This window comes from Acinonyx jubatus, chromosome A2 (assembly GCF_027475565.1).
Source record: "Acinonyx jubatus isolate Ajub_Pintada_27869175 chromosome A2, VMU_Ajub_asm_v1.0, whole genome shotgun sequence".
In the NCBI taxonomy this organism is placed as follows: Eukaryota; Metazoa; Chordata; class Mammalia; order Carnivora; family Felidae; genus Acinonyx; species Acinonyx jubatus.
The window spans coordinates 2,085,765-2,093,501 of record NC_069383.1 but is presented as its reverse complement, the minus strand read 5'-3'; the positions used below and the strand labels follow the sequence as shown (position 1 = coordinate 2,093,501).

The 7,737-nt window shown below is 52.1% G+C and overlaps 1 pseudogene; it reads left to right on the top strand.

Moving 5' to 3' along the window:
* The first annotated feature begins 371 nt into the window (after window positions 1–371).
* LOC128314668 (guanine nucleotide-binding protein G(I)/G(S)/G(O) subunit gamma-12-like) lies at window positions 372–724 on the top strand (annotated as a pseudogene).
* Window positions 725–7,737: the final 7,013 nt, after the last annotated feature.

The following is a 7,737-nucleotide window of genomic DNA, read 5'->3' as shown; positions in this document are numbered from 1 at the left end:
CGGGAGCTTCCTCACTGAAATACTGTTCCTGAGGGAGCGGGGTCCCCCTCCCGGAGGGTACATTGAGAACCCCAGATCCAAAATTGACTTGGAAATTCAAAATAATCAGGGAAATCAAAGTGCACAGAACTCGGTCGAGTACCTCTCCTCCCCAGGACACCAGCACCGTCTCAGGACCGCGTCCACACGGAAATGGGCGTGACGGAAAGTCCCCTCCCGAGGAGCCCTTGGACGCCGAGTCCCTGGCGGCGGAGGGGGAGGCCGCACCGGAAGGCGGGTGGGCACCGCACGGCGGGCACAGGTGATTCATCCTGCCACTTTCAACCTGAAAACGGTGGGCCCAGGAAGTCTTACTGGTTCCAGGTAAAAACAACACCTGACGATGTCGAGCGAAACGGCGAGCACCAGCAGCATCGCCCAGGCGCGGGGAACTGTGCCACCGAGGATGGAGCCCCCACCCCCCGGGGAGAGAATAAAGGTGTCAAAGGCATTCACGGACCCCGTGTGCTACTGCGAGGAGCACGCCAGGAGCGACCCCGTGCCGATCCGGACACCAACCTCAAAGACCCCTTTGAGGATAAAAAAACTTGCCTCATCTTACAGAGGACCACGGAGACAGTCCCTCGCCTGACCTCCACGAAGCCAGACACGGGCAGTTCCTTGGAGGACATTTACCTTCAGCCTCTTGGTAACCACTGCTAGTGACCACAGTACCCTAGCCTGGAATGACTCACTCCGACTCTTGATGTCCCAAGCTGCCCTTTCTCCAAAACACCTCCTTCTGACCTAATACAGAATAATGATCTTCTTTTCCACGTGATGACCACGGCGTCCTATTGGCTTACTGCTTTAGACAGGTCGGCTTGAGCCATTTTAGAAAACATGATCATACACTCTTAAAGATATGAATAACCCAGTCCTAGCAAGACCTAAACTACCTAAGTACCCGTCTGGGTGAAAATGCCAAGAACAACTTACTGAAACCTTTATGTCATGGTATGTTTTTGATAGGGTTGCGCCAACCTGTGCAGCGTAGACGGGTGAGGGGCGTCTTGTGTATGTACACGTATCGATGCTTATTTCCTTATTAAAATTTCTCTCTCCATGCCACCAGTTGAAAGAAAAAAGAAAGCTTCCCTCCCAAGCTCCACTCCACGGCCACCAGGCCCACCCCACCCCACCTCGGAGACGTCCGCCTGTCCGGCCGGCCACTCACGCTGAGCTGCCCGCATTAATGGCCATGAGTCACCGCATTTACAGAACCATTGTTAAACACGTAAGACTTGACTTTGCTCGTCTGATCTCATTTCCGGTTCCTTCCAGACTGCGCCCTCTCATGCAAACGGCTGCCAGGTCACCGTCCCCGAGGCACCACGCACCACGCTGCCACCAACCTCACACCCCCGGCCCAGGACCGCACCCAGACCCGAGCGAGAGGGGGCTTCAGGCACACCGCGTCCTCCCCTAAACATACGTGCTCCTCGAGTTCTGCCTTTCCAGGATATTCTCTCCCCCCATCACAGCGTGCTGCCTCCAGGCTCCCGTTCAAGGCCGTTTCTTCACAAACCCCCTCTGCAGTCTCTCCCGCTTCCCTGAGCGGGCGTAGGGGCCTCCCACACCATCCACTCTGGAATTTCTGCAGAGACTCCACAGCTTCACTTTGACGGTTTGAGTTACATTGTCATTTTCCCACCTCCACAATGCGCCTTGGCCACGGAAGAGCCGTTGTGTAGATTTACGGGCTGATGCTCCAAACGGTGTCCGGGGACACGAACGCCTACTAGAGTCGCTGCCTCACTGCTACGCTCTCAGTTCCCAGGAAAACACTCCGAGGCAGACTCCACCATTCCCTCCACTTGGAAGACAGGGAAACCCAAGCGAGGAAGGTAAAGCCGCTCGGCTCAGAGGCCGAAGGGCCAGAACCCACACCAGGCCCACCTGCCCTTCTGCCCGTCCAGCCGCGTGTGGCTACCCCCGTGCAGAGAGCACACGGTACGGCAGCCGGTGCCTCCCCAGGCAGGTGTGAGGACAGGCCACGCCCAGGGCACCACGGACCCCGCATCAGAGCCTCCCCAAGCACCCAGGTCTGAGGTCTGCGGCCTACGATGTCCCCCTCTGGGTGGCTAGGCAGCGAGCCCTGGGGGCAGCCGCGGGGCGCCCCCCTGAACAAGTGCGGGAGGGCAGGAGGGGGCATGGGCTGGGGCCACACGCAGGCCACACCCAGCAGACAGCGACCTGCTACTCCCCACCTCCAGCAGCAGAGTCCCAGTCCACTCCTCCCCCCCCCCCCAACAACCTTGGTGGCATCTGCTGTACAGCCCTGCCTCACAGGTAAGGGGAGCTGGGAGAGAATGAGCTTCCGAACACATCTGGAGAAACCAAAATCCATGCCAGGCTGCACTCTGCAAAGGCCCCTCTGTCTCCCTCAAACGCCCCACATACGACCCCCACGCACGAGCTGCAAGCATGTGTAAGGTGGTGCCCTGCCTCCGTAGCCGTGACCCCCGTCTCAGAACCCCCACCTGTGCAGCGCACCTAGGTGGGGGCGGCCAGGGCCAGGAGCCAGGAGGGTCCCGGAACCTCGCGCTGAAGGCTGTACCCTCTTCAGCTGGATGCAGGGGTCCCTCCTTCTTTGCCGGCCACACCCGTGCATCTCTCATCTTTAATTCAACATCGAGCTGTGGCCTCCAGTGGGCGGGCCTCCCCACGGTCAGAAGCACAGGTCGGGAAGGGGCAGCGGGGCCTTTCCCCTGAAACTGTGAAGTCAACCACGTCCACAAACAGAACGGGTGCTCAATCAATGTTTTTTGATCTGAATTACCAATCAGTCTGGGAATCAATCTTCTGACCCCCTTTTACCCGACCCTAAATTCTTGCCAAAGTTACTGCACGTGGAGGAAGAGCCAGGATGGCTGCAAGAATTTCAAGAATGGAAATGAGGACCAAGGAAAGGGACCCAAGTGTCAGTGTTCGGGGGCCGCCCCTTAGATGATGAGGTCACAGATTTCAGAATGTCACGGTGGAAAGGGATCCACAGTCTCAGCCAGAGCTCCCGGGCAGCTCCCAGGTCCAAGCTCCCCATCTCCTGACTCCAGCCAGACCACGGTCCAGCCTGGGACACGGGCAACTTCAGAAGGGATATGGACAAGCTGGAAGTCGTCCACTGCTGGTGGGGATGTGAGATGCTGAGGAAAGGTCTGGCGAAGCACAGAGTTACCACGTGACCCACCAACCCGGACACACTGAACACAGACGCGTGCACACATATGCTCTGAACAGCATCAGTCACCGCAGCTGGACGGTGGACATGACCTGACATCCACCAGCAGATGCCACTATACCCTGTCCACCTGCCGGGGTAGCGCTGAGCCACAAAAGGAAAGGAAGGGCACACGCCCAAGCGTGGATGCCTCTGGAAAACAGGGCTACGTGAGAGAAGCCAGTCACAAAGGGACCCACGCAGTAGGAGTCCATCTGCATGAAACGTCCAGAACAGTAAACCCATCGGGACAGAAAGCAGACTGCTGGTTTCCGGGGTCTGGGAGGAAGGAAACACGGAGTGACCGCTAATGGGTCTGGGGTTTCCTTTTGGGGTGAAGAAAACGTTTTGGAACCACATGGAGGTGATGGTTGTACCCCAATGTGAATATACAAATGCCACTGAATTACTTCTCAGTGACTGACTTTATATAAGGAGAATTTCACCTGAGTAACAAACAAAACAGAACAAAATTAGATTTAGTTTGAGGTGTATTAGGAGTAAACATAATTACCACTTTTTCTGACAACTTCTGTTTTGGAATTCGACAATTTAAGCAAGTTAACAGTGCCCAGCAAGAGCTCAGCCTCTGGGAGCCTCTGAGGGAGCCACCCCTCCCACTACAGACCCAACAGCTAAGCACCGGTCAGCCAGCCCCCAAGGAGCCTCTGAGGGAGCCACCCCTCCCACTACAGACCCAACAGCTAAGCAAGCACCGGTCAGCCCTCAACACCAGTTCTGAATCCATGTGTGAAGACCTCATTGATCGTGCCAGTTACTGTATAAATTGTACCCATAACACAGAAGCACACCCCTGGGTTGCTGTGCCAGAGACCTCAGTGTGTCCCTCTCTGCCGGTCATAGGGCAGCCATCTGGGGTCAACTCCTCCGACACAATCTCAGAGCACAGGGTCCATGGTAGCACCAGCCCTGTGATCACAAGCAGCTGTGCACGGGGATCCCCTTCGGTGAGAGAGATCCCCCAGGTGAAGCGGACGAGCGCGACTGCCCTTCTGAGGATGAGGCCAGCGGCAGGGGCACAAGCTTGCAGCTTCGTCCGGTGGGAGGCTCTCGCCCTGCTCTCGCACCCGTGTCCGCTTCTCCTCACTTCCATCACTGGAGGCCAGCGGATGCTAAACTCCAGATTGGAAAACCTCGCTCCTCACTTTCCCACAGAAATCACTAGATTTCTTTGAAGCAGGGGTGTCCTGGCTTCTAAAAAAGATTCCTCGCACACATTTCTGGCTGCACGTCACCCCACTCTGCCCCAGGCTGGGCTCCCTACTCTCAGACACTGTCTGCATTTCCCCGCTCTCTAGGACCTCAACACAGCACATCGGCTCTGCGTTTCCAGGGTCTGAAGGGGATCACCAGGTGTCAGCAAGTTAAGGCTGGTGCAGTAGCCCTCCAGATCCCCCTCTGCACGGCAGGACGGGGGCGGCACAGCCTGGCAGACGGGCACACCCTGGAAACACCAGTACAGTACCTGCCTTCGTGACTGCTGTTTTACTCAATAGTTACGAAAAGAGGGGGGAAAAGCCTTATAAATTAATTATCATCAATATTTAAAGGAGCAGTGCAGTAAATTATTTTATAATTATTTTCTAATTCACCCCATAACTTATTGATCTATAATTATTTTTAAGAGAGGCAAGCCTCTATTATTAGCATTGTAACATCAGTTAACGTTTTCCTTGAAGCAAAAGATTTAGCAACATCACCCAAGAGTAAGTCATAATGTGCAGTCACTATCGACAGTATTTCAAGTGAGACTGTCTTCAGTAAGTGTAGGCATAAAGGCTAGTCTACTGAAAAAAGAGAAAGGGAGAGGGATGGAGACAGAGGGAGGAAAGAGAGGAAAAAAGAAAGAGAAAGAAAGCAGAGAGAGAGACAGTTGCCTGAGACACTAAGGAAGTCAGTGCAGGATGTAGTCAAATACTGACCGCTTTTGACGTCACAATAATGAGAGAGATCGTGTGTGTGTGTGTGTGTGTGTGTGTGTGTGTGTGTGTGTGTGTGTCTAGGGAGTGTTATTCTGAAAGTTGCCAGGCATAAAGAATTGCTCAAAAGGGAAATCCCAAACCCAAAATAATAGCCAACACATTCTGTTCGGGACACATGAGATTCCAAGAAAGGGGAAGAAGAATCTAATTGCAGATCACCTAACATTTTCTGGCAAAGAATCCTTCCAAATAACCATACAAGGAGCCACAGGGGAACCTTGAAGGGAGAAGCCTTTGCAATGGGAACAGGATCTGCACGAGGACCCAGAGGCGCCCTTTCAGGGCACAGGACACCCCAAGCTACTTTGTCCTCTGCAGTCCTCCCCACTCAACATCTCCCAGTGTTACCTGTCCGGGACTTTCAAATCTTCCTCACTTACAGACTGAGATAATGACAGGAGACTTCTTAAAGAAAATTGGGTTCCATGTAGCTAACGGGTTACAAACGTTCTAATTGTGCATGCTTACGCCAAGTAGGCCCCCCACTGGGGACTTCCTCTCTGTGCTGGTCTGAGGTTTGATCGTGGACACAACAGTGAAAGCACTTTGAGAAACGAAACAGGGAAGGCAGAGAAAATACTTCGGGAACCTTACAACTGATGGAACAGATAAAACACCAGGGAAGACACACGGGCCCCATCTCAGCCTCGCCTTTGCCTTAAAGGAGTATGTTTGGGAAAGACTGTCAACTACTCACTCCCCCACACCCTGCCGTAAAGTAACTATACGTCCCCGCAAACGCCACCATAAACTCTGAAGAACCTGCTCGCGTTTCCAGACTAAGGCGCACCTGGTTCAGACGCTCCGTAAGATCACTGCCCACACAGGACCCGCTTCCCTTGGAAGAAACCTCACGTTGCGGTGGTTCTGTGGTTTGGTGGAGATGTCCTAACGAACGAGCTGCACGCTGAACTAGCGGGACACACATGTGAGCAGAAGCATTCTTATCCCGTCTCCTGCTGTCCCTTTCAACCTGCCCAGCACAGACTCCCTCTGTCTGTGGGATGAAAACCCAGCAGGCCCGTCAATCCCCTTAACGGCTCAGGGGCCTCTGCTCCAAAGCCAGCGATCCCTCTTCAGCCTCCGGGAGCCCGGGGACCACCAACAAGGTGAAAATGTGTCTCTTTGGGAAAGGAGGAGGCAAACGTCTCGAGAAACTTACAAGGGAAGAAGGCAAAGACACAACCAAGTAATACCGGTCACGAATAGAGACGCGAAGCCAGATGTAATTAATAGCATCACTTGTGGCCAAAAGTCAAAAACTTGGATGAACAAATTCTTTCTAACTGACAAGAACTCAAAAATAAATAGAATTCCTGAAGAATCTTCTCGCTATTAAAGAAACGAAAGCAGTACTTAAGAACTTTCCACACTTAAACATAAAACAAGGGGTTTTTACAAGTGAGTTCTCCAAAACTTTCAAGGCAAAGGTTATTCCGTCCATTCTCACATAATGCCCTTCCGGGGGATGAAGAGAGGGACCATGCCCATCTCATGAGGCCAGTACAAACTTCATGTCTAATTAGGCAAGACCAACCTCGTTCCTGAACATATATCCCAAATCCTAAATAAAATCTTAGTAAACCAGACCCGGTTGTGAATAGGAAAACATAATATGTCCTGGCCAAGTCTGATTTCTTCCAGAAATGCAAGAGTGTTCTCATATTAGAAAGTCCATAATATTCATCCACCGTATCATCAGAATATTACACGGTCATCTCAATAGAGATGTGGTCAAACATCATTCAAGCTAGGATCAGAGAGAAACGTCTCCACCCTGGTCAAAACCGCATATGAAATACCTACCATGGCTACTCTTCATGGGAAGACTCTAGAAGCGACATTCCCTTAAAACCAGGTAATGACCAGGATGGCCATTGTTGTCGCTTGAATTTAACACCAGTGCTGGAGAGTGGAGTCAACACCATGAGGCAATTAAAATACATTAAAGTCACCGGGGCACCTGGGTGGCTCTTGATCTCAGCTCAGGTCACGATCTCATGGTTCGTGAGTTCGAGCCCCACATCAGGCTCTGTGTTGACGGTGCAGAGCCTGCTTGGGATTCTCCCTCCCTCTCTCTCTCTCTTTCTCTCTCTCTCTCTCTCTGCCCCTCCCCTGCTTGTGCTCTGTCTCTCTTTTTCTCTCTCAAAATAAATAAATAAACATGAAAAAAAATTTAATAAAGTCACAGGATTAGGAAAGAAGAAATAAAGTCACTATGAACCACAGAAGATATATATAGAAAATCCAATAAACATATGAAAAGATATTCAATCTTACCAGTAATTATCTCAATGTAAACTGAGAACACACGAGATTCCATCCTGCACCCACTCGACTAGAAAAATCAAGACTGCTGGTAACACCAGAGCTCAGAGAGCATGTGGACCAATGGGTCACAGAGTACAAATGGACACAATCTCTTTGGAAAGCAATTTGCTATTTTGTTGTGACGTTCAGAGTTTGGAGGTCCTA